This window comes from Grampus griseus, assembly GCF_964374135.1.
Source record: "Grampus griseus genome assembly, chromosome: 15".
Classification (NCBI taxonomy): domain Eukaryota; kingdom Metazoa; phylum Chordata; class Mammalia; order Artiodactyla; family Delphinidae; genus Grampus; species Grampus griseus.
The window spans coordinates 67,948,379-67,975,957 of record NC_139009.1 but is presented as its reverse complement, the minus strand read 5'-3'; the positions used below and the strand labels follow the sequence as shown (position 1 = coordinate 67,975,957).

The following is a 27,579-nucleotide window of genomic DNA, read 5'->3' as shown; positions in this document are numbered from 1 at the left end:
TTTATATTGCTTCTACTTGTATTAACTTATTTAATCATCATCCCAACCCTATGAAAGAAGTACTGTTATTACCCCAATGTGCACATAATATGCAAGAGGGGTGTCCACTAGAGCATCTGGAGGGAGCTCAGCCCTGCCAACACCTTGATTTTGTCCCAGTGATACTACTGTCAAATTTCTGGCCTCTAGAACTGTTCCAGAATAAATTTCTCTCATCTTAAATTGCCAGATTTATGGAAATTTGTTATAGCTGCCATAGGACACTGTACCTTTTCAGAAGCCTTTATCACAAACAGCATTCCTCAGTTTAAACCACACCCAACTTGAGTTGTTCATGAAAAAGAAAGGGGCTGAATCTTGGTATGGTGATTCTATCAAAGATTGGTTGCTTGTGATTCAATGCATTGCTTATGGCACAGGACGTGGCTCCCTAGACCAGGATGATGCTAACATTTCATTCAAAGGTTTCTTCCTCCTTAATCTACCCCTCTTCTTCCAATAGTAAATTAGTAGGTTTCCTTCTACTCTCCATAAATATGGAGTCCTGTCTTTGGTGTCAGGCATGGGTTGGGGTGGTGAGGAGATGGCCAAACCCAAATGACTAAGCACAACTTTTGGTTTCTTTAGGAGGTTCCTCCCTTTCTTTTCAGGTACACTAACTTCTCAAGACGCACTTCAGGTGCCAAAGGTTAGACTTCCATTCATTTCAACATGTTTAATAAGTTTGAGCATAAATAGCTGCCATCACTCAAAATACCCAAGCAGGTGGGAACTGTAGGGAGCTGATAATTAAGGAAGGTCAGGGTAGCTGGTGAGGAGGCTGGGTTTCTAGGGTCATTGAAGTTGTTGGTTTGAGGTCAATTACTCCTGAGATACTGCAGTGAAACTGAATACTTACAAGAATCACTGAAGAATATCCATTTGGAATCTAAGGAACACAAGTGAACACAGAATGAAAATTTAGGAAGAAAAAGTTTGAACTAAATAGCCACAGAAAGAGGGGTGTGTATATCAAGATAAATAGATAAATCAAATATAATGAAATACTAAACAACAGTTCAATCAAATAAGCTAAATCTTATCATAATATTGCATGAAAAATAAAATGCCAGTTGCAGGAAGAATACAAGCTACTTGATAAAATGCATATGTGCGTTTAAAGGACATAAATTAATACCATATATTATGTACTGATTGACTCCCATGTAGTTTAAAAAATAATGGAAGAATATGCAGAGAAATTTATTGTTGTATTTGCCTGGAGAATTTATGGTGATTTTTTTTTCTCTTTATAGAAACTGAAGGTTTAAACAAAGAAGGAAATGATAATTTTTCCCCCTGATTGTCAGATTTACGTATGTTTGTTTCACTAGCACATTTTATTTCTGCATGTAGTAAATATAGTTTTACTTTCTTAAGAGCTTGTAACCAGGGAAAGAAACCTTTTTACTTTTTCAATAAATAAGATATTCAGTCATATTCTTCAGAGTTATCAGAGGATGCAGATGGGTGGTGTCCAGTATACTTGGTATTCTTGGGGCCCAAATTAGGCCACCCCAAAATAGGCCTCAATGACATATTGTTTATTTTGAATTAAAGTTACCATAGGAGCAGCTAAGCACAAGGACACTCTGACCTTCCTTTCTGTCTCCCTGAAAGCAGGAAATAAATGTCATGTGAAAGACACCTTCCCTGCATCTAGAGGTAGAAGGACACTCTTATGACAAAGACAAGGAGTTCAGGCTGAGAAGCCTATGTTTAAAAACCTTATTACTTTTTAAATTTACTACCCCAAACCCAAACTCTGTTTAGGTTCTTCACTAAGTGGGTATCCCAGATCTAAGTTTCTTTATTCTGTCAATTCCTCCAAATTTATTTTTTCTTTATCTAAAAGTATAAAACCTGCCTGCTTTGGCCACTTCTTAGGTTCCATTTCTATGGGACCTCCATGCACATGAAATAAATGTTGTTTCTTTTTCTCCTGTTAATCTGTCTTGTGTCAATTTTATTATTAGTCCAGGTACAAGGACTCTAAAGGGGTAGAAGGGAAAATGTCCCCCTCCCAGACACTTGTTGAGCCAGGCAGGTGGCTAGCTGGACCCTGCTTCCCACACTAAGTCTGCTGTAACTGACAGATCCTGGGAAATCTGACAAAGGCCTGTAGAAGGTAAGATTTCTTACCACGGCAGCCTCTCAAACCTCTGCCTGTAGGGTCTGATGGAAAGGAAAGTGATGTGAGTCCCTTTTCTCTCTCTCTGAATTTAGATAAGCAAGAGAAAATTTTAGTGTTGCTAGATCCTTGGATGAGCAACTCCTGGGAATCTTTTACCTCCCAGAGTTGGTCACTGTTTTTTTTTGTCTCTGTCTCTTGTGATGTTTTTCATAAGGAGCAAGAACCATAGGGCAGAACACAGGCATAGGCCCTCTAAGTCTGCCCTCAGAGCCTAAGATCTCAGACTGGTGAGTTAATAGTTCTTACCAAACTGGTGTCAATTAGGCAAGCTTTACTGTGGGTTCCTTATGAAAAAACAGATGAAGATTTTTTCCTTCAGTCTTATTATGTGTTCTGAGAGCTTGGCTTATGTCCAGTGAAAATATTCTCTCTGGTCTCAGCCTTCAGGAAGGTGCATTTACTGGGGTGCATGTGTTGGCCAATGGAACTGACTGGGTTCCAACACATGAAGTCACAAGCAGCACTCTCTCTTTGTCTGGCTGAGCAAGTTCTCAGGGGAGTTTGTCATAAGGAGCCCCAATCCTTAAGGGGCCTTTCTCGTCTCAACATTCATTGCTTGTTAGTGTTGGAATAGTCCCACTCCTGTTGCACCTGCATGGTGCCATTAACTAGTAGCACATTTATGTCTGGAGGTACCTCGTGTTTTTGTTTGACACCAGAGACACCGTTTTCTCTACACCATTCTTACCACCTATAGCAACAAAGGGATTTTACTTTCTTAGACTAACAAACACTGGAAGGGAACTTTCTAAATCTTGTGAGAGCTATACACTAGCTTGTGACACTTGTCTTGTTTCTTTCGTTAAGCCATAATAAAATGTTTATTGGTTTGAGGCCCTAGTTGAAATCAATATATGAGCCTACTCATCAATGGCCTGATGACGGATGCTTTCAATTGGCTATACTTAAGAGGAAATAAATGTTTGAAAGCTGTCATCATAAACAGCTGCCAGATTGGTACTTATGAGAGAATCAAATTATAAGGGAAAAAAAGGAGTTCTAAAGAATCTTTTATTAAAAGAACAGAAATCCAACTTAAACAAAATTCTAATATAAATTCCTTTTCTTAAAAATCACCCCATTACTTCAGCAATTCCCCAGACCTTCCTACAAATAGTGAGGAAATAAATCAGCTGGAGGCCAATATTCAAGGGCTAACAGAATCTGTCTTTTTCTTGCAAATCTCTATAAAACCAGAAGTACACCTCTAGAAACATGTCAAGGCCCACCAAATCTTTACTAGTCCCAAGGCCTCACCTATTCCTCTCAAAGTGCTTTTAGATATTATAAAAGATCAAGATATTGGATGAAAATTGTCCTGCACTTAAGAAAATATATTTTAACAATAATTACCCTAAAACTTATGATAATAGAGCAATATATTCCAAAACTCTTGGAGAAATCTTACATTTTCTTTCTCTGTCCCTTAAAATTATAAACCTTACCATGTCTTTGAAATGTAAAGGTACCTCACGTAGCTTGAGACTGAGCCCTTATTAACTAACTCAATGGGTAGAACATGATACTACAATTAAAAAAAAAAAGAAAGAAAAGACAGAAGGGGGCCTTTTTCAGCACAAAATGCTAAAAGGACTCTCATTCCTAAACTCTTATAAATAACAACTTATTTAACATTGTATATCCAGGGCAAATACAGACATTAAACATCTTCTCTAAAATAAGTAAGGACTTTAGCCATCTCAGTGAATAATGATTTTTATAAACTAGTGAGTTTTCTATTGCATCTGCTTCATGACTAAATTTTTAACATGAAAATATGAGATCTCTTGTTGTGACTGTCTGTATGTGTATGTTACCTCTGGGTAGGATTGCCAAGAGCTCTACTTAGTTGGCTTTAACAAACAAGTGCCTATATAAAAATTGTCAAAAAGATATTAAAAGCTAACTCAAATGTGCTTCAAGTTCACATGATCTAAGATAATCTTTAGTAAATAAAAGCTAATTTGAAGCTTGTTGGTTCAATAAATACAGGTATGTCTTCAGAGTTAACATTAAATATAATGCAGATAAACAACTTTTATTCCACCTGGGTTCATTTGTCAAATGGGCTAATGTTGCTTCTGATGCAAACTTTGTTAGAAAAGCAAATTAAAAAGTGACATAATTTCTAACTGCTTTAATGTCTCAGGAAATTTTCATGAGTAATCTAAGTATGATTATTAAGAACAAATAGATTAAATAGTTGTAAATGAGTAAAGAGTTGTTAGGTGAACTTCTTACCAATATTTGTTTTAAAAATGTCTACTGAAATAGTTTCTTAGTCTCTTTGGTAATTACATCCTTAGATTTTTTGCTAAGTTAAATTAAATGATGGGAATTCGTTGAATATCTACATCATTTCCATGTAAGATAAAATATTGAAACATTAATTGTTAAACAATATAAGTTTATACTTACTTTTAATCTCTTAGCACAGAGAAACTAAGTATGTTTGTATTTGTTAGTAATTTTATCTTGTGCTCTACTGAAAGACTGTAGTATGAAATAACATATGTTTCTAAAATTATAAAATGTATTTGTGCTTCCTAAGCCACAAAATGCTAATGCAATTCACAATTGCTTATTTTCACTAAAGAAATTAAGATTTCAAAGGTTTAAGAACTTTAATATATGTGGTTAAAACTACCAGATATAATAATAGAAAAAGGATGTGTTTGGGGATAAGAAAAGGTATAAGGTATGGAGATGTTTTTATTTTATTTATTATTATTATTATTATTATTTTTTTTTTTTTGCGGTACACGGGACTCTCACTGTTGTGGCCTCTCCCATTGCGGAGCACAGGCTCCGGACACGCAGGCTCAGCGGCCACGGCTCACAGGCCTAGCCGTTCCACGGCATGTGCGATCTTCCCAGACTGGGGCACGAACTGCATGGGCAGGCAGACTCTCAACCACTGCTCCACCAGGGAATCCCTGGAGATGTTTTTTGTTTAGGAAAAAGAAAATGATTTTGTTCCAAAGTTGGTGATTTCTAAATGGGAAAGCAAACCAGGGACAAATTAAAATACACATAGAAAACTGTAAAATATTTGTAAATAAAGGAATCTTTGGAAAGGAACTGTATGTGTGGTCAGGACTGAGTAAGACTGGAATGAATTTAATTTAATAGGTGAGTTTTAATATCAAAATTAAGCTGGTAGAAAATTAGAACTGGTTTTCTCATTTTGTTTTTGTTTTTATTTTCTATTGGTCTGCTCCTGATAATAAGAGATTATGAAAGGTTTTTCTTTATATTTAAGTAATCTGCTAAAATAAACAACTTGTGTCTTGTCAAAATAATCACTACATTATATGTTATCTTTATCAGGTCTTTGCTTACTTAAGGAAGCCTAGTTCTCTCAATAATAAAGAGTAAAGTTTAATATAACCTTCTACATTTGCCTATGAAGTCTTTAATTGTTGTTTTAGTTAAATGGATGACCATGATTTGTTCTACTGTCACCTATATGACTAAGTGTTTTTAAGCTTTTTTGATAATTTTGTCAAACTTCCCCAAAAGCAAATTCTAAATAAAGTCTTTTTGAGTTAGAACTAACTTTGAGATATGAATTACATTAGAGAGCTCTTGAAGTATCTCAAAAATTTGTTTTCTCTCCTTTATGAAAAGAGCAATGTTAAACTAAATATATTTGATATGTTAAATTACATGGGACACATTGTCAAATAAGAAGTAACATTAACTCTTCTTTATGTTGTGTCTGTATGGATTTGTACTATAAGTGTCCCCAGAAACTACATAAAAGTCGTGGAAGTCATATATGTTCTGACATAAGATGTTATCTGTCATTAAAATTGAGGCTTATGCTAAAGGGACTGAACCCAAATATCAGGGAAATGCCCTGACTTTCGCGAAAAAGCAGCACCAACAGAATCTGTAAGGTTGTGGCACATGTGGTTGAAGTTCATTCTGCTTCTGTAAAAACAAAAAACAAAAACAAAACAAAACAGAACAAAAAAACGCTTATTGGCAGATTTATGTGATCTCAAGGTGCTTGTGACAAAACAACAGTCTGCACCTAAATGAGAGAAATTAAGATGGATAAGCAATAGCTCTAAATTAACAAACAGTGAGGGAAATGGGAAACCAAAAAGGCCATTTGGTTCTTCGTGTCTATTTGGAAAACCTCATTTTTTTTTTTCTTGCATTTCTTCACCCACCATAGTGAAGCTAAAATAATTCAAATTGTAAATAGCCATTGTCAGGAAGATTTCTATAAAATTAAGAAAACAGTCTACCTGCAATGTCTGAGCTGCTGGGTTCATAACACTGGGGAAAAAATAATTTTGTCCTCAGTGGCTTCAGACTTCCTTTCTCTGGACCTTTTGGACATCCGCAGCTGGACTTCATTCAACTATCACTTAATACTGGGTTATCAAAATGTTATTGTTACTGTATGTATGTTTTTCAAATGGGTTGAATCTTTCCCCTGCTGCAAAGCTGATGCCCTCACAATGGTAAAGAAACTTTTAAAAATGTGTTTTCTGCTTGGCGTCTACCTTCCACAATCTCCAGTGGTCAGGAACTCACTTCACTGGGCAAATACTATAAGCCTTAACAACAAACTTGCAAACTTCTTGGATTCGCACTGTCCCTGTCACCTCAATTATCAGGCAAGGTCAACAGAACTAATGGAAAACTGGACTAAAAAACCAAGAGTGAATTACATGGGAATGAATGAACTGATGAATTATTATAATTTTTATAACTTTTTGTCTAAAATACTACTGATTTTTTAACCTTTTTTTTACAGATACAAGGAAATTTTTTAAAATGTTTACAACGATTTGGTAAGACATACTGTTATAAGCAGAGTTGAGACATTGATCTTTTTCTCCCTAACTGATCCTTCCAGAATTCAGAAACTCTCAGTGAGCATTCTTATTTCCTTGGCAGTATAGTTATTTGCATAAGTTTAATAAGAATCTGTTCTCTTTATACTACAACGCAATTAGAAACACTGATTATATTACCAAGGCTTTGACTGGAATGTCATATAGGAAAGAGACACGCATAGACAAATATGACCAGAGAGCTTAGAGGAACTAAGGCTGACTTCTTGGAGCCAATAAGGCCCCTTGGAAAAAAATCCTTGTACCTTGTTAACAGGGTTTCCAGCAGCCTTACCTGGTAAATAAGGAAGGGTCCTTCCTGGAAGGCCCAGGAAACTTAGGATACTTTGGGGACTTCAAGAGGAGTGGAATCCACAAAATCTATAGTTATTATAGGAAAACCTGACAGCGAATATCTGGTGTGACTTACTGGCCCTGAGAGGTTATTAAAAGTTTAATCTGGAGATTTCTTATAACAAGTTCCAGCAAAACATAATTAAAAGAGCCTACGTGGGTAATCACTATTCTTGCTGGACTTATGAAAATAATCAGGTAAAGCTTATTAAATTAAAATATTTTCCAAACAACTTAGTCTTTATTTGGCTTTGTAAAATGTGGGTGATTTTAGAGAGAAAAAATATGTTTCAATTAAACTATAATACCCACTTGTAGATATTAATTTCTAGTGCTATTACTTTCTTTTGAGATTTTGTTACTTACCTGAAAATTGGACTGGTTACCGACTTTTTCTAGTTTTCTGCAATATCTAACTACAGTTCTCTAAAGTTTCCAGTTTTACCCTCTTCTTTTGTTTTGGGATTATTGAGAACTAAAACTGCCCTTTTCCTGAAGCCCTGCAAATTGGAGCTACATGATGTGATATAAATTTCAAAGAAATCACTAGAATAGCTCATATTTAAACAATCCTTGAGCCTGTTTCCGTATAAGCCACTCAGAAAGTTTACCCACGCATCCTATTACTTCCTCAGAGATAATTCAAAATGCAAAAGATGCTTTGTCCCTGACATCTAGCAATCTGCTTGACTGACTGCAACCTGGGCTCAGAAACTGGTTTATAATCTGCTGTCTCACTAACCTTTGTTTTCCTTTTGTTCCCACAGAAGTGTCTCTTATTAAATACCTGATTCCTTGCACATATGTCTGGCTTGGGGAGCCCATCTGCATCATCACCTCATAAATGAGATACAACTGTTTAACTGATCTGTTCTCACAACTAAAATGTTGGTTCAATGAAATGGAGGATCCTACTAACCTGTTCTCTTTCTATATAGTCAACAGCTCAGCTTTAAATATGAGAAACTTCCAAGTTTCAGAGGAAGTAGCTATTGGGGCCCAGGCTAGGCTGCCCCTAAATGTACTTCAATGGTACATTGATCCTATTGAATTAAAGTTACTTAAGAAGTAGCTAAGGAAGAGGAACACTCTGGCCCTCCTTTCTGTCTCCCTGAAAGCAAGAATTAAATCTCTCATGTGAAATGTAGACTCCCTGCATCTGGAGGTAGGAGGACACCTTTAGCACCAATGGTAGGGAATTTCAACTGAGAGGTCCATGTAAACAGACTTTGTTATTTCTTTAATTTACTTCCCCAAGCCCAAGCTCTGTTTAGGTTCTTCACTAATTAGGTACCCAAAGCCTAAGTTTCTTTATTCTGTCAATTCCTCACAAATTTATTATTTCTTTGTCTAAAAGTATAAAAGTTTCCTACTTTGTCCACTTCTTAGGTTCCATTTCTATGGGGCCTCCATGTACATAAATTAAAATTTGCTTATTTTTCGCCAGTTAATGTCTTGTTTCAATTTTATTTCAGCCACAAGAACTAAAGAATGGTAGAGGGGAAAACTTCCCCATCCCCAACAATACCATGATATATTTCTCTTGATAAAAGTAAGAAAGCAATTAATTTTTGAACATTAATACATGCTGGATTGTTGCTTTTTTAAATTTGAGATATTTCATTTTTCAAGAAGACTTTAAACACACAATGAGTTTCCAGGAATAAAAGATCTAATACTTTAAAATGCATATAGATATATTGTGGCTAGTGTGATATAGAGAGGGAGCTGCTGCAAGATAAAAGAGGAAGATTTAAAACAACAATTGACACAACAGTTGTCTCATCAAATTTTTTATTGCCCCCAATAGCTGCATACTTATTGAGATAATTATCCATTTGCTTACATCTATGTCTGGCCAAATTTCACATGCAAGGTAATAAAATTGAGGACTTTTGCTCTGTCCATAGTGATGCCTTTTTCAGGGAAGCTTTACTTCCATCCCTTCAATATGTACCTCCTTGGCCTCAGGGACCTCGACATACTATCTTCTGACTTCGTTTCACCATGTACAGAGGAGCTCATTTCAGGCCTTTCCCATCACAAGTCCTCTGAAACTCTTCTGATAGATGGAAAGCAGAATGCTGGATTTCTAGAGTTCATGTGTCCCAAGTGGAGTAATTCCTTAATAAGTCCCCAATAAGGCTTAGCACAGTTCAAGGCTGTGACTGATAAGTGGTTCTGTTGGCTGTCTTCTGGTACTTGTTCACTACGTTCCACCCTTGTACTAGGTATAGAAAACTTTCTATAGAGAGATTATCTCCAACTTGTTTTAATTCTTGGCAGTCCTGTGGGTAAGAACCTGTCTAGAAAAATTTGACCTGTAATAAAAGGGGCTAAAAGAGCACATGATGGACTGAGGCCATTTCTGTTCTACTTACAACACAACCGTTTTTACTTCGAAGGAAAAGTCTAGAGCATTTAACACACACTTTTATTGCATGTTCTATTGGCAGCTACTATCTTAAATGCTTTACAAATAGTAGACTAGTTCATCTCCATCACATAACAATCTGAAAATACAGGTGATGTTATTGAGCATATTTAACAGAGGAAAGAACTGAGGATCACAGAGGCTAAGAAACTTAAGATCAAACAGCTACATAGTGTTGGAGCTGGATTGATTTGAAACCAAGAAGTTTTCTTTCAAGGTAATTTTATATTACTAAAACTTTCTGTGTTCCTTTTCTTTAGTATCTTTATATTCAACCTATCCAGCTCTCTGAGGCCTGCCTGATCTTAATAAATAACCATATATTGATCATGGCTATAACTACAGACCCCACGGGAAGAGCATAAAAATGAATAAATGTGAGACATCAAGCACAAAGTCCTTTGACCTACACTTAATTTGTCCTTTATGTATTTACATACACCAGATTCACTAACATGGGGGGAGAGGATGTTGTACTTTCTTATCTCAACATAGTTGTAAGCAAGCTCCACCCTTGGTCACAAACACATGGGGTCAGATAAATTAAAATCAGGATGGAGCCTGGAAGGATAGAGCCTCAACCTCTCACTCATGACTCAGTGTGTGTCCATGGAAATAAAGACCATAAAAGCATTAGGAAAAGAACCAGATATTATAGAAAAGCATCCATGGTCTCTCCCTCCTCTAAATCGCATTATCTTTGAGTGGTCAGAAACACATTCTCCATCAAGCCACCAGTTATTTAATTTACTTAATTTGAGCAAGAAGTCTCTAGAAACATTGTAAATTCCTCACATTCAGAAATAGCTTTTTTTCCTCTAGATTCCTCCTCTATAAAGCCTTGAATTTGAATTATAAGGGGAGGGCACAGGTGAAAGCTCAGAGACCCTACAGAGGGTCCTGACAAGGAAATTCCAACATCAGGAGTAGCCGCTTCTTGGAACACCCTGGGAATTGTCACAGATGTGGTCCCATGCCCCAGACAGGTTGGCAAACTGTCCAAGTCAAAGGCAGGATTTGCCCTTCCCCAGTAGCAACCAGATGCTCTGTTCCCATGATCCCGAGCACAAGGGGAAGGAACTGAGTCCTTCCAGGAAGAGTGATGGCTGGTGTGAGAGGGAGGACAGCAGGGGGCCTGCAAAGAGAATGTGAACCTATAATGGGACAATTTGTGGGACACAGGGACAAGGGGGGCAGTGGGGCCAAATGTGGAGCAACTTTGCTTGGGGCAAGTGGGGAAAGCAGCTTGAAATCACAGAACTTAACTGACTTGTCCAATATCTTACTGTCAAAGAAAGAGGGGTTAAAATTCAACACTTCTGACTTCCAGTATATTTTTTCCTTCTTTTGCTTTCTTTCAAAATTCATGCTGTTCTTATCTCTGAACACCCCCACTTGCAGATTTCCTACTGAGTCCTTGTTTTGTTGGCCCTCCCCTGCCATCATTTTCCTGACCTGTCCTCTGCCTGCATTGCTCTGATATGATTTCAATGGATTGACCAAACCACTCCTTCATTTGAACTGTGCCCATCTTCCAAGTAGCCTGTAAGCCCATGCTGCTTTTCTTCCATTGAGCACACTTTAAGGTCAGTCAGGATCACACACCATCCCTTGCAAATGGACCTCCTGGAATCTTTAAACATCTCTCTGATGGGACCATGCTGCTCTGTCCTCAGATCCTGCCATCTGGTGGATGTTTTCAACACTGGTGTTTTTCTTATTTTTCTAACTTCTGGGTACAATAGGGTCAGACAGAGAATTCTCTTTCACAATATTTTCCTTAAGCATGGCCTGATACAGGCTTAGGATACAGCAGAAGATAGACTAAATCTGTTCATTAAGATCTGACAGGCATTGGGCCTTTCATACTCAGAGAAGGTAATTTTCACTCAATAAGAGTGATTCCAGCCTAAGCCCCACATATTTTATCCCATGGAAACCCCACTGTATTAGTTTAATTTTGTTGTGTAACAAACTCCCACTTGCTTTCAGGTTATTGGCAGAATTCAGTTCCTGGTAGTTGTAGGACTGAGGTCCCATTTCCTGCTGGCTGTCCACTGAGGTGCCACTCTCAACTGCACACCTTGGTACATGGTCACCTCCATCTACTAAACCAGCAAAGACACAATATACCTTTTTGGTGCTTTGAATCTTTTGACTTCCCCTTACACTCAATCAGAGAAACTGCATCTAAATGGCTCATGTAATTAGATTGGGCCACTTCAATAATCTCCCAGAAAGTTCTCATTTTATTGACTCAGTTAACTGATTAGTGACCTGAATTGCTTCTTCAAGAATCCATTTTGCCATATAATATCACATAATGAGGGGTTAGTATCTCATCATGCTAAAGGCTCTTTTCACAATCAAGGGGAGAAAACATATAAGATCAAGGTTCATTGGGGGTCTTTGGCATTCTGTACAACCCAGGTTTGTCACCATTCATGCTTCCCTGAGATGAACCGCACTCAAACCTGTAGAATGATAATAATCTCCCTATCTCTTATATGAAAGCACCTGAAAGATTGGAGATGGAAACATTTCCTCTGGGATTTGCTTGTATTTGCCCCTGTGGCCATTTTCCACCTCTCTCCCAACCACCCCCACCTTGTACAGAAAATCAGCCCCTGTATATTTTCCCTCACTTAGAGAAAATCTAGGTTGCCCAAGTTATGTTTGCTAATTTTCAAGAAGATTTCCTTTTTTCTTGACAGTAGGTGAACCTCAACACACCTTCCCATGCTAGAGCTCCATAAAACGATACATATTTCTAACCCAAATCAGAATGTTCCTTGGGAGGCTTCTCAGGCCAGGTATTTTGAATAAAGGCTCCAGGTATTTTGAATAAAGGCTAACAGTGCTCTGCTTGATTTCCTTCCAGCTTTTGGTGCAGTGAGTTGGACAGAGCTAGACCCCCTACCTCTCATCTCAGCCACTTCCAGAAACCCCTCGACATCTCTCCACCTGAGAGTCCCAGCAAATGTGTCGCTGAGGAAGCCCTCTCCTAATCACCACTCCACTCTCTTTGCTTTAATTTGTGGTCTAAGCCCTTATTCTCTCTCTTCTTTGTCCTTGATCTAAGCTTCTTGACCTATTCTGTTTCACTGCTCATGGTTATCAAGACAAACTAGGACTGTAGCATGAGGAGATCTGATTTTTTGTTTCTTCTATCTTCTTATCATTTGGATATAAGCAGCTACCAGTCATGAAACAAACTTCAGGGTCATTTTCTGCCTTTTACCATGACAAAGATCATGGTGCCAATAGCACTAAACACTGGAAGATCTGTTAGGATTTTATCAAAGCTAATTTCGAATGTCATTGTTTCTTCCGGGGATTTTGAGTTATAAATAAGACAATCTTTTTATGTGGTACTCTATAATCAAAAGGTTTAAAGATTCCAATTATTTAATCATCAGCATTTTAAAACTTATTGTGAAGATAGCTTTAGAAATATATAAAAACTAAAAAAAAGAAAAATTGAAAATTCCTTACTTTAAATATGCCTCAGGATAGGATAAAAAAAAAAACATAGAAAAGCTCACCCTCACAAATTTTTTTATTTTTAAAAATTTTTCATACTTTTATTTATTTATTTATTTAAATTTTATTTTATATTGGAGTATAGTTGATTTACAATGTTGTGTTAATTTCGGGTGTACAGTAAAGTGATTCAGTTTTATATATATATATATTTTTTTTTTCCCATATATTTTCCCATATATGTTATTATAAAATATTCAGTTGATTTCCCTGTGCTGTACAGTAGGTCCTTGTTGATTATCTATTTTTATATATGGTAGTGTATATATTTTAATCCCAAACTCCTAATTTATCCCTTCCCCCACCTTTCCCTTTAGAAACCATAAGATTATTTTCTCTGTCTGTGAGTCTGTTTCTGTTTTGTAAATAAGTTCATTTGTATCATTTTTTAAATAAATGATATCATATGATAATTTCTTTTTCTCTGTCTATATATGATAATCTCTAGGTCCACACATATTGTTTCAAATGGCATTATTTCATTATTTCTATGGCTGAGTAATATTTCATCATATATATGTACCAAACCCACACAATTTAACGGTATTCTACTTGACTTTTTCTGGACTTGTTTTCTTGCAAGATTTCCTAACCCATGACCTCTTAAAGTCCACAATATTTTATGTTAACAGATATTTCATAAGGATATTTGTCTAAAATTCAATTTTCCTACTCCCACTTACCACTGCGACAAAAAGCATAAAATACCTAGGAATAAACCTACCTAAGGAGACAAAAGACCTGTATGCAGAAAACTATGACACTGATGACAGAAATTAAAGATGATACAAACAGATGGAAAGATAAACCATGTACTTGGATTGGAAGAATCAACATTGTGAAAATGTCTCTAATACCCAAAGCAATCTACAGATTCAGTGCAATCCCTATCAAACTACCAGTGACATTTTTCACAGAACTAGAACAAAAACTTTCACAATTTGTATGGAAAGTTTTCATACTTGCATGGGTCTCTTTCTGGGCTCATTGTTTTATTCCTTAGCTCTATTTTTCTATCACTGCACCAATGCACTGTCTTATTAATTACATAATTGGTAAGACAAGTCTTTTCAACTAGTTTTTGGGGAAAGTCTTGGCTATCCTTAGCCCTTTGTTGAATGTTCATGAAAAATTCCTGGTCATGATTTTGATTACATTTTGAGATAAACTTAATTTAGCTATAAGTTTTAGTTTTTTAATATGTTGCTGGGTTCACTTTGCTCTTAATTTTGGTTTGAAGTTTGCATATTGGTTCATGGGTGAGATTGGCCTATAGTTTTCTGGTTTTTTGTACTGTCTTTGTCTGATTTTGTTATCAAGTTATACCAACCTCACAGAGTGTGTTGGGCAGTGTTCACCCTTCTTCTATTATTTTAAGAGTTTGTATAATGTTTGGATAATCTGTTTCTTGACTATTCTATAGAATTTACCTATAAAGCCCTGTAGACCTCATGTTTCCCTTTTGGCAGGAATTTTTTTTTTTTTTTTTTAACTAACAGTCTAGATTTTTAAATGGTTATTAAAGAGAATTCAGTCTTTTTCTTTGTAGGTCAGTTTTGGAAAGTTATATATTCTAAGCAGTTTATTAGTATGAGGTTATTATAATGTTTTTCTCATCTTTTTAATGTTTGCTACATCAGTAGTTAAGGTCCCATTTTATTTATAATAAAATTTATTTGTGCTTTCTCTTTTTTCTTGATCAAGTTTTGACTTCATGATCCTTTCTAGTATATGTTTATTTCATGTTACATTAGTTTATGCTTCCCTCTTTTACTTTCTTCCTTCAAATATCTTTATTATTCTATAGTTCTCTTTTTGACTTGTTACTTTGTTTTTGATATTTTTACTTTTTGCTCCTTCCTCATAATATAATTGAATTAAAGTTATAACTATCCATCAAAAAAAAAAATCAGTTTTCCTTTAGAGGCTCTTGGAAAGCACAGTTTTCCCTAAGGGAAGAATGATGGGACTCTCCCTGGTATCGTGCAGGACTAGGCACCATGTCAGGGTGGGGTCTGTAACACCAGTAGATCTATAAGGGGAAGGGAAAGAGAGACACAGTAGGACACAAAGGGAACGGGGGGAGGGGGGGACTTCCAGAGGAAAAGGCCAAGATAACAGGTCCGACCGGTGTAATTTAAAAAAGAAAAAGAATCCTGTTTTTTTCTGCAAGGAAAATGGAATGGAAACAACAATATAAAGAAATTAGGAAGTAAGATTCAAGACCCTTCAGTTAAAGTTCTTTTCTTCCAATGTGCTGCAAAAGTTACTTAATTTCATGTCAAGGACCATGAGCTCTCTGAAATTTTCCCTAGTAGCAAGCATGGTTGCTCTCCACGGTTGCACAGATATTGGCAGAAGGCAAAGGACTTTAATACTTGTAGTATGATGAGTTTCACAATATTCAGCTCAGTTCCCCTTACCCCCTAGTCCCATGGTGGGACATAGATGGGCCCAGACAGGTGCCTTCATATGTAGTGGGTTATGCTACAGGAACAGAATATCCCCTATAATTATGCTACAGGAGCTTAGGAAACCTGAATCTTTATGAGGGGTAGTAAGCTAGCCTACTCCTTACTTCAGAGGGAAACATCTTTCTTGTACTGGAGAGTAACCATGCCTGACTTACTTCACTCTGGATGGAAACACAATGTCCATTTTCTAAAACTATAAGCAAGCCTGCCTTTTGCTTTGGAGAGAGATACTATCTCTATTTTTAAAGGCTTTTCACTACACAGACATCCATGCAAAGATAGACCAGAAGAAAGGGCAGTCAGTGCCTCTGCTTGCATGAAGTGCAGAAACATCAGAGCCCCACATAGAATTGTTTCCCAAGTCTTCTCTGAACATTCTTTGCTTCCTCAGTGAAATAAGAGGGTTCTTTGCACTTGTGATAGTCAATGACTTTTAGAAAAAGATAATATGTATGTGTTTAAGGGTCTGGGGAAGGGTCCTTGGGAAGCTATCAGCAGTAAGGTGCTGAGCATTTCATAATCTTTAAAAGGATGGGATTGAGCAATGAATGTACATAAAGCACTATACAACTAGAAATCTTTTGTCATCTTTATGATGCATTCTGAATAGCACCTAAGATATGGCAAGGCATATCCTGAAGACAGCGTCTCTGGTTAACATTTTCTTAAAAGAACAACTCTTGGGTTTTAATGATCCAAACTCCACACAATGTGTATATCCCCCAGTGCAATATTTTTCAGCCAAAATTTATATAAGAAAACTTCATAGTTGCATCCCCAAATCTCAATATGAATCTCAATATGAATCCTTTAATAAAATTACAAGTACAGAATTACAAGTACAGAATCATTTGCTCTTTTCAAAAAGAGTGCAAGTCACAGATGATGCTGGTGTAGAGAAAGGAATCACTAGGTCATGCACCTCATACAATAAAAACAATGTTTTTAACAAATGCATTCATTGTGTGCTAATCAGGAAATCAAGTTTTAAAGAATTTTCCTTTATTTTTTTTTTTGAGGAAGGCAGAATAATTCTTTATTATTATTTTAATTTACTTTTGGCTGTGTTGGGTCTTCGTTTCTGTGCAAGGGCTTTCTCCAGTTGCGGCAAGCGGGGGCCACTCTTCATTGCGGTGCGTGGTCCTCTCGTTATCGCAGCCTCTCTTGTTGCGGAGCACAGGCTCCAGACGCGCAGGCTCAGTAGTTGTGGCTCACGGGCCCAGTTGCTCCGCGGCATATGGGATCTTCCCAGAACAGGGCTCGAACCCGAGTCCTCTGCACTGGCAGGCAGACTCAACCACTGCGCCACCAGGGAAGCCCAAGAATTTTCCATTTTAACATGACAGCTTGCTACTTAAACATAGGTGTTCATGGGTTTTAGAGCATTGGTTGGGGGATTGGGGTTTGGGGTGGAAACCCACTGTATCATGTATTTTTTTTTTCACTTAAAATAATGAGATATAAGCTCACAAGTAAAAGTTTTAGACTAAAGTCAGATTTTCAGGGATATTTGCAATTGGATTCAATTGGAAGAATTATCACCTTCTTTATCATCCTCATCTGCTACCATCAGATTCTATGTAGGCAAGTGTTGGTCATTTTTTTTTTAATTTGAGGAAAAGGGCAAAATCAGGAGATGAGATGGGCTATCAGTAGGGGTAACGGTCTGTCCACTCTTCCCTGCATCTCTCTTCCATGAATCTTTTTCCAAATATCTTCCTAAATATTCCCAGGAGTCCTGATCTCTTGCATCCCTTCTGGGTTTCTTCTTTGCTTCCTTTTTGCAGTCTCTGCTGGAGGATTTTTTTCTCACACCCTCTGCCTCTCAGGGACGTGGGAACTGGGCACCTGGAAGCATTCAGAGAATGATAAAACTTCACCTTTGCCTAAAGGAAAGTGGGACTGATTGTGGGGAGGATACCTTACATTTCACAGTTCCAGCCTGTTCCTGGAAGGGCTTCTCCCCATTCTGGGAATCTCTCTGAGCCCACGTCACCTGTGTTCCTTCTCAGTGTCCTGGTTTTTTTCTGCTTACTTGATAGGCTTTGATTTTACCTCTACCCTTTGCTCAGGTCCTGCTATAATAAATCGTCCTTATCTACTCTGGTAAAACCACTCAAGCTGTACGGTGAGTGGGGGAATGGAAAAGGAGGTCCTTCACTGCCTCAACCTCCCACATGTACATTTCATAATTTAACAGAATGAAGCATTTCACTGTAATTTATAATAGCTCATATTCAATTCAATAGTTGTACCACAATTTATTAAACTTATTCAGTTTGTTGAATGTCTATATTATCTTTATTTTAATTTTAGAAGAGATAGGAATAAATAATTTCTTTAATCAATGATTTTAAATGCTCATGATTGTTTTAAGTGATTTTTTTCTTATTTTAAGAAAAATCAGAAGGTACTTCTTTCTGGAAAAATGGCTGGCAAAATTTCCTGCATTGATAGGGAATCATTAAGCAGCCACTTGGTTTATAGACCCAGAATATGGGTACAGAAGTGGCCTTGCTGGAGTTCCAGGTAATCGAAATATCATAATATTTAACACATCCTTAGGAGAACAGCAATATCCAGTCTAAACTTGATTTAGAGAGAATAGTTTGAAAAGATTTAATAAAGTATAATATCACAGATTTTTTTCCAAGCATCCTCTTAATTCTCTATCCTTTCATTGCTCTGTGGAGAGGGCAGTGTTTTGATTTTATCTTCACCAGATGACTTATTGCCTTTTGAAAATATACATCATCACCAAACTAGTTTTAAAAATTCATGGCATCTAAGCTTTAAGTGTCAGTGGGGCTGGTTACTTTCAAAGAGAGGCTGAAAATAGCCACGGCACATTTCCATAATAATCTGGGCAAAAGAAAACTACAGAGGAACATTCACTATGTAAGCTGGCAAAAAGAACTGAAAAATTGGAATAGTGATATTATATGATGTCAGGTGTCAACAGCAAACTGACTTGTCCTTAACTTAGAGTCTGCAAATTTAGGATGCCTCCCCTCACTGGACATGCTTGTATTTTGATTCTTTTGATGGTAGTAATACGATAATTGCTCATTATTAAGCAAAAAAAGATTTAACTGTTTTTCATATCCCCTAATCCCAATTACAACTTCAAGTTTTACTTACTTCCAGTTCTCCGAATATGTGTGCAGATATAATCCCTGGCAGCTCCCAGGTGTTCCATAAGAAAACCCAATCCTTCCATCCTTCTGAGAGTAACCCTTCCTGAGGTTTGTTGATAGTGATCACACTCCAAGATCCTGGACAGTTTACAACTCATGTAATTCAACTAGGATAGTATATCCTCTTTGCTCTAATAATGGTTCAAGTATGCACAGTAATTGAGGCTTCAAATGCCAGCCCATGACATACCCTTGCCTATAGCAATTTGCTCAGGTTTGTCTAAAAAGAATGAAGTTCAGGATTCTTTTATTTTATAAATTTAGGGAAGAGTATAAATCCTCTATTCTGATGTTGAGTAGCAATCAGTAGCCCTAGTTGCTGCTGGCGACTCTCTTGTGCTGTAACAAAGGAAGGCAGTAAACAGATAAAAGATACAGATAAAAGACAATGCAGACAAGCGAGCCCCAGAGAAATGACACTTGAGCCCTGGTCAAACTGAGCTCAAAGCCTTCCTCACTGTTAGATTTTTCAGTTATGTATCCAGCAAATACCTTTACTTTTTTGAGCCAGATTATGTTGGGATTTTTCTTACTTTCAACTACAAATATCCTATCTAACACAATGGGTTCCAGCAGGAAGGAGAGGATCTGGTCCCAACAGCTGTGGTAGCCCACCTGCCATTGAAGGGAGAACTCAACTAAAATGGAAACTGGCACAAGCACAATCACTGTGAACTTTTCAAACCCATGTTGTTACTTTAAACAGGGAAGAAAATAAAGACCCCTGGAATGGTACAATCATAAATTTATTTAAACTTATAGAGAAGTGTTTCCACCAAAAATGCTGAAGGAGTATTTAGTCAAGGCTGTCTATCCTAGAAAGAACAAATTAAATTTAACAAACATTAGAAATAAAAGACACTGACCATTCATTTAATCTCTTTATTTGAGAAGCAATACCCTTACATGTCAATGCTATAGTGCTCTTGACCCATATGGAAAATTCTGTTAGTGGTCTTGTATGATAATTTTTCCCATTTTAGGGAACTGGCCCAAAACATTTATTTTTTCCACAATGGAAGCTAGTGGCAAGGGAGGGGTGGTGATAAGGTGGAAGACAGATTAGTGGTCTTGAAATATGCAGATACACGAAAAGGCTGGGTCTTGCCTTCGGTTAGGTAAGAAGAATTTCTTCAAAAAACACAATAGTTTTTCATCCAAAAAGTGTTAAGAAAAATCTTGTTAGACTTTAAAGTCACACCAACTCCAGTCCTGACCGAGGTCAGAGTGCTTTTAAGGCCCAAGGACAGAGGACCTACTGGGGTCCATTCTCACAAGTACCCTATAGGAACAAGGCAACATGTGGTTAGATGGACCACTGCTAGCTGAACATGGTAAGTTAAGTACAGAAAACTGTACTCAGTTTGACAGATTACATTTATGTCTGTTGAAACCAATCACAAGAAAAACAGGTTTTCATTTAGATTATCTGTTTTATCCATTTAAGTAGTCTGTTAATTCATTTGTGTTGTATATTATGAATATTAATAAAATCTGTTCATTATGTTTCACACTGATGGTTTAGGAAGTATAGTTCTAAACATCATCACATACCTTAAGACTGGTTGCCTCATACCCTCAGAAACCTTTCTTGGGGGAATGTGTGGGCAATAGAGTGTGTGGGAGAGAGAGGTCTTTATATTTCCACAACACACATCCTACAGAAGCAGTGTTGATGTACCTCAATATAAATACACAATACACAAATATGCTAAGAAGCATATATATATATATATATATATATATATATATATATATATATATATATATATATATGTGTAGTTATTTCCCCAAAGACATGGGTGAAATTGGGCAGAGATTGACCAAAGTTTCTCCTTGCCCACCAACTTCTTCCTTCTCAGAGTTTCTCTATGGAAATGAAGCAGAGAAGACAGGCAGTGGAAGACTAACATTTTTATTATGAACCTTGAAAAACCAGGTTATAGAACACACAAAAGAGCCTGAATGTAGGGTGGGGAGAAGGGAAGGTCAGAATAAGGTGGTCAGGTTGGGGGTATGGGGAGCATATCCCACTTTGGGATGGGTCTTCACACTTGGTTCCAAGTCCACAATGAGTTGAACACCAGACTCAAGCTGCTGGCTTCCCATCTGACCTCATCCATGAACTTTCAGACATAGGGTAAGTTCACATAACACTTATAATCTCTCTACTTCAGATACCCTGGAGAGACAGAAGAGCTCAAGTGAATGGGGCTGGTGGAGCTTGAGAACCCAATGGAGATGCATCCCAGATTCTGGTCTAGGACTCAAAGGCCCTCTGTTATCTTCACAAGGGTCCCACTCCAGGGGAAAGAGACAGAAAGAAAGGAGAGAAGAGAGGGGATGGGAACAGACAAGCCAATATTATAGTTCCAACCCAGGAGGACTCTCTGAAGACCAGGCCCAGAAATGGGGAATGAGGGGATGAAAAAGCCTGAGCAGAAGTGATCTCCTCTGTTTCTTTTTTAACATCTTTATTGGAGTAAAATTGCTTTACAATGGTGTGCTAGTTTCTGCTTTATAACAAAGTGAATCAGTTATACATATACATATGTTCCCATATCTCTTCCTTCTTGCATCTCCCTCCCAATCTCACCCCTCCAGGTGGTCACAAAGCACTGAGCTGATCTCCCTGTGCTATGCAGCTGTTTCCCACTAGCTATCTATTTTATGTTTGGTAGTGTTTATATGTCCATCCCACTCTCTCACTTTGTCACAGCTTACCCTTCCCCCTGTTTCTTACCTGTGTTTCTTGACAGTCTCTAACAGTAGCCAGGGTTTGAGATGGTGGCTGGATTTCTCTCCCAGGCAACGTAATCGAGCACATCAGTGCTACTCCACTCCCATCCACCGACACTGGGCTCAGAGCCCCATAGAGCAGAGGATGGAGTCAGGTGAGGTGAAAAGGCCTTTAGAGTTCTCCTGGCCTGATTCCGTCAGCTGGAAGGACTGACCCCCTCCCCAGCATCATGGAATTTGCTCTGCTCTTCCAGGTGATGCCCCATAGCTCTCCTCTGGGAAACTCTCCCAAACTCTTTGCTCCTATTGGCAAATTCCAAAGCAAATGATCACAAATACCAATGGAATCACTACAGGTACTGTGTCACTGTGCACTGTGAACTGCACTTGGTGGTGCATTTGTGATTACCCTCAGAACCTCCAAGACAATGTGTTTTATAAAAGGGAAAAATGTGTCAATGCTAAATCTTCATTTACCACTTGCTAAGCACAGCATGTGCAGACTCAGGGAAGCTCAGAGAACTGAATTACAAGGCATGATGTGTGAATTGTGTAAAAGTTTGACAAGAGGCAGATTAATTTTAACTGGAGGCTAGAGACCTGCACAGAACTCAGCTCTTCAGCTGGCCTCAAGGTTCTCCATTTTCTCCAATTATCCCCTGAGCTCCAGGGATCTCTAGGATATTTTCTTGGCAGGGGCAGGGGACAGGGAGGGGCCTGGTAGCCATAGCATCTTGGGAGGTAACAGATTAAAGAGCATGTAAGTGTACCTCTGTGGGGTCATGGAGCCCAATCCAGACGTCTGAGAGGAGTTTCAAATTGTCCTTGAGAAGGGAGGAAATGAAGGATCCCTCAGCCCCACTGAGCACAGACACAAGGTGTCCTGAGGGTCTCTTCTGGCAAGCCATCTGTGTGGAGAAGGGAGAGACTGAGGAGGAGATTGAAATCCTCACTGAGGGAAGGGCAGGGCTAAGGTAGGTGAGAAGGGGTAGTGTTTGCAAAAACTGAGGTGTTCATTCTCACCCTCAAGATAGAGAATGGAGACTCCCAGCCCCAAAACCTGTCTCTCATTTGCTTCTCCTTATCAGCCTGAACTGCAAATTCCAGCACTCATGTCTGTATCCATCCAGGATTGGGTGTTATAAACAAGGCATAGCAGTAGGACGCATAGGCCATGGAGCCTCTCGGACAGCTGATCCATGCAGAGGGCAGTTCCTTCTGGGAATCTTCCCCTGAGGAGGAAAACATAAAGGAGGAGGATGGGGTGAAATGGAGAGAGGATATTGGAATGGGGAGGTGACCTTGAATAATATCTATGAGGCCAGTGCTTGGGGAAGTGACATCACACTCCTGACTGCCTGTCACCATTGTCAACACTCCCAGGATTTTTTTTTTTTTTTTATCATGAACTAGACCTAGTAATTGGGAGATGGTCTGTTTTCTTTTTATTCATCTGCCTTATTCAAAAGAACAACTTTTCTCCTCTTCTGGGCTGCTACTCTTCTACTGGATCCTTCAATCTTTCTCCTTCTATTCATCTCATTAAGAACACTCTATACTTTCCCTCCTTAATCACCCACATAAATTAGACTCTGCTGAGAAAATGGAAATCATCTCATCCCACTGGTACTGGACCACTGGGGAGACTCCCACCACTAGTCACCCAGAAGGAAGGATGATGATGCAGGAATTGCAGGCAGTGTTGTTGTGTGGGGATGTACCATTACCATGGGAGGCACACAGGAGCTTTCCTCCTCTTCTTGGCCCTGAGCAAACACTGGGAACCCAGTGACAGAGGCAGAGAAGTCTCACCTTGGACTTGAGACAGGAGCAACAGGCAGGAGGGCAGCATCCAGGACAGGCTGAGGAGGCCCATGGAAGGCATCATTTTTGTCTGTGATGTGCGGAGACAACCAGAGAACTAAAGGAAGGGTGGTCAGAGAGAGACTATGAGAAACCCCCTGTTGTACCTCTTGTCTTTTCCTCTGTCTAGTTCCCTAGGAATAAGTCCATCTTGATAGCATGCATCCGCTTCCATACTTCTGGAAATAATTGGAAAAGCTGTATATCCTACTACACCTGAGACCTCCCAGGACTGCCTTTACCTGGTCTCAAAGCTCCTACGTTCTCTGCAGACAGAGATCCTTGTATACCTTCCCTGAAATATGTGAGGTGAAACCCCTGTCAAGGGTCTCATCTGCTCTCATCTCCCACTTGCCTGTCTTGCAGGGATCTGCACTGGTTGGTCAGGACAGAAAAGACTGGGCTTTTATAAGAGGATTTGAAGGAGGGGTGCTGAAATGAATAACAGGAAACTGGAGACATGAAAGGGGTTATGCGGAAGTGTCTGGCATTGATTCAAGGAAATTTCCACCACAGGGAGGAGATCCTTCCCATCAAATCCTGGGAATTGCCACAGCTGTTACTCCTTTTTCTTGAGCAGACCAATACTTTCTCAGGAACAGGTGAAGTTTACGCTTTTGCCATCCTTGTCCAGGTAACTGGTGTGAAAAACTTATAGAAATGAAGACAGCCTGGTGGTTCGAATTCTGTTTCATAGTTTAGAAAATATGTGACATTGGATAGTTAAAGAAGTACTAGAAGTGTATTTTTGGAAAATCTGTCAAGAACTGACTCTTGCTGGCATATATATGAGTTTCATTAATCCCTGTCTTTTAAGATTAAAGAAAACCAAACTAGTAATAAGTAAAAGTTGGGCGAGTATAACATTGGAAAATATTGCTGAGGGCAAGATATTAGTTGAGGGAAACAAAAGAATTGAAGCAATGGGAAAGAGCAATGTTTCAGCATTGCTTTCTCCTTATTGGAACAAGGTGTAAAGGAAGCATGGAGTGTTCTAAGGCAATAGACAAACGAGGATCAGGTAGATTTTCCTTCTGGCCAACTCTGTGTGAGAAGACTGAGAAATAATTCCTCAGTTCACTTCAATTCCGAGCCGGAAATTTGATACCTCAGAGTGGCATTCTCAGACCATGATGTGCAGATCCCTGGGGGTCTTCAAGACCATTTCAAGGGGACTGTAATATTTCAATTTTCATAACTTTACTAAAATATCATTTGCCTTCTTCACTGTGTTGACATTTGCACTGATGGGGCACAGGCAACTGTGGGTAAATTTCGGGGTCCTCAGCATTCACCAAGGTAGGGGTGTCAACCTGTGTTCTTCACTCCCACGCACTTGCAAGAAGCAAACAAATACATTCACTCTAAAATGTCCTTCGGGACTTCCCTGGCCGTCCAGTGGTTACGACTACACGCTTCTGCTCCAGGGGTCATGGGTTCAATCTCTGGTCAGGGAACTAAGATCCCGCATGTTGCATGGTACCTCCAAAAAAAAAAAAAATGACACTGATGAAGCAGTAAAGATAACTCATTTTAGTAAATATATTTTTAATTTTTATTTTGTATTGGAATATAGTTGAGTAACAATGTTGTGTTAGTTTCAGGTGTACAGCAAAGTGATTCATTTATATATACACATGTATCTATTTTTTTTCAAATTCTTTACACATTTAGGTTATTGCAGAATATTGAGCAGAGTTCCCTGTGCCATACAGTAGGTCCTTGTTGGTTATCAATTTTATTTTATTTTATTTATTTATTTAATACATTTTTATTTATTTTATTTATTTATTTTTGGCTGTGTTGGGTCTTTGTTGCTGCATGCAGGCTTTCTCTAGTTGAGGCAAGCGGGGACTACTCTTCGCTGAGATGTGCAGGCTTCTCATTGTGGTGGCTTCTCTTGTTGCGGAGCATGGGCTCTAGGTGTGCAGGCTTCAGTAGTTGTGGCACATGGGCTCAGTAGTTGTGGTTCACAGGCTCTAGAGCATAGGCTCAGTAGTTGTGGTGCACGGGCTTAGTTGCTCTGTAGCATGTGGGGTCTTCCCAGACCAGGGCTCAAACCTGTGTCTGCTGCCTTGGCAGGCAGATTCTTAACCACTGTACCACCAGGGAAGCCTGGTTATCAATTTTAAATATAACAGTGTGCACATGTCAATCCCAAACTCCCAATTTTAACACTTGAATACATTTCTTCAAAATTCTGTATGACTAAGTGGAAAGCCTGTGTACTAAAGTATAATGGTTGTCTTGGGAAAAAAGCCTTTGTAATCCACCATTTTCATGGAAGAAAATTCTTTCTTGAAAGATGGACTGAGAGATAAACTTGTTAATCACATATGGGCATTTTGCTGACATTAAAAAAATGATCAAAATGAGATAATAACTAAATATTTTAAAATCCTTGTTTAACATATAGTATTATAAATATCAATATTTATTATAAATATCAACAATTCTCATGAATAAAAATTCTTTGGTGTCCTCAATACTTTTTAAGAGTGTAAAGTGTCCTGAGGTCAAAATGGTTTGATAACCTCTGATTAACAACGAGATACCAATTTCCAGGATATATTGGGGATAGAGACAAATTTTTTGTTACAAAACAGGGATACAATCAGCAAAGTCTAGAAGGTGGGGTAAACTCTACAGGATAAATGACTCCATTTCCTTAGCAAACGAATTTAAGGAAGTAAAGCAATATGAAATTCTTAACATTTGAGAGATGTATTAATCAAATACAAGGTATGTCTCATGTTTAGATCATGATTTGAACAAATCAGATGAGAAAATAATTTTGAGACACTTGACTAGGTGTGAACATTTGAAAATATTAAGGGGTTCTATTATTTTTTGGTGCAATTACAATATTGTACTTATATTTAAAGTGATATTGTCATTTACAGATAGATGATAGAATACTTACAGTTGAAATGTGTTGTTCAGGATTTGCTTCAAAGTAATCCAGTGTAGTAAGGGTAAGAAAAGGAATATAGATGAAATGAAAGGTCATGTGGGATAATTGTCATTGCTTGGTGATAGATACCTAGAGGATCATCATACTATTCATTTTGGGTTTCTTTGATTATTTTTTCATAAAATATTGGGGAAAATTTCTGGAAAAAAGAAAAATTGAGGTTCAACAATTGCTGAGAAAAAAATTTAAGACCAGTCTGACTCAAGAATATAGCTGCAAAATTCCTGAACAAAATACTAAGCCAAAGAAGTTTACCAATGTATGTAATAAATGAAGGTAAGAATATTTTAGTAAAAATATTACTAAATATGACCACTTTAAAACAAACATAAAAATAAAATAACAAAGTAAATGTGAAGGGAAAAATGAGAGAAAATACTTTATGTACATATATATCTGACAAAGAATTGATTTCTAGAATATGTTTATAACAGTAAATTCAACAAGAAATTGAACAATACATTCATTAGAAAAGAAGAGTGAAAAAGCATGAGCATGCATTTCAGTAAAGAAGAAGCACAGGGCTTTCCTGGTGGTGCAGTGGTTGAGAGTCCGCCTGCCGATTCAGGGGACGTGGGTTCATGCCCCGGACCGGGAAGATCCCACATGCCGCGGAACGGCTAGGCCTGTGAGCCATGGCTGCTGTGCCTGCACGTCCGGAGCCTGTGCTATGCAATGGGAGAAGCCACAACAATGAGAGGCCCGCGTACCACAAAAAAAAAAAAAAAAAAAAAAAAAAAAAGAAGAAGCACAGTGATAAATACATATATGACAATATGTCAACCTTATTAGCAATCAATAAAATTAAAATCAAAATGAAATATAATTTCACACCTATCAGAATGACAAAAAAGAAATTTTGACTTTCCAACATTTTGGTGAGGATTTGGAGCAATGAGTTGTCCATATTGCTGC

At 38.0% G+C, this 27,579-nt stretch overlaps 1 pseudogene across 1 annotated transcript; it reads right to left on the bottom strand.

The window, feature by feature from the left end:
* Positions 1-21,850: 21,850 nt before the first annotated feature.
* Positions 21,851-23,703, bottom strand: LOC309834133 (lithostathine-like; annotated as a pseudogene). Its single transcript has 4 exons — positions 23,640-23,703; positions 22,942-23,059; positions 22,598-22,735; positions 21,851-22,015 (listed from the first exon to the last, which is right to left on the bottom strand). The product of its transcript is annotated as a lithostathine-like (transcript).
* Positions 23,704-27,579: the final 3,876 nt, after the last annotated feature.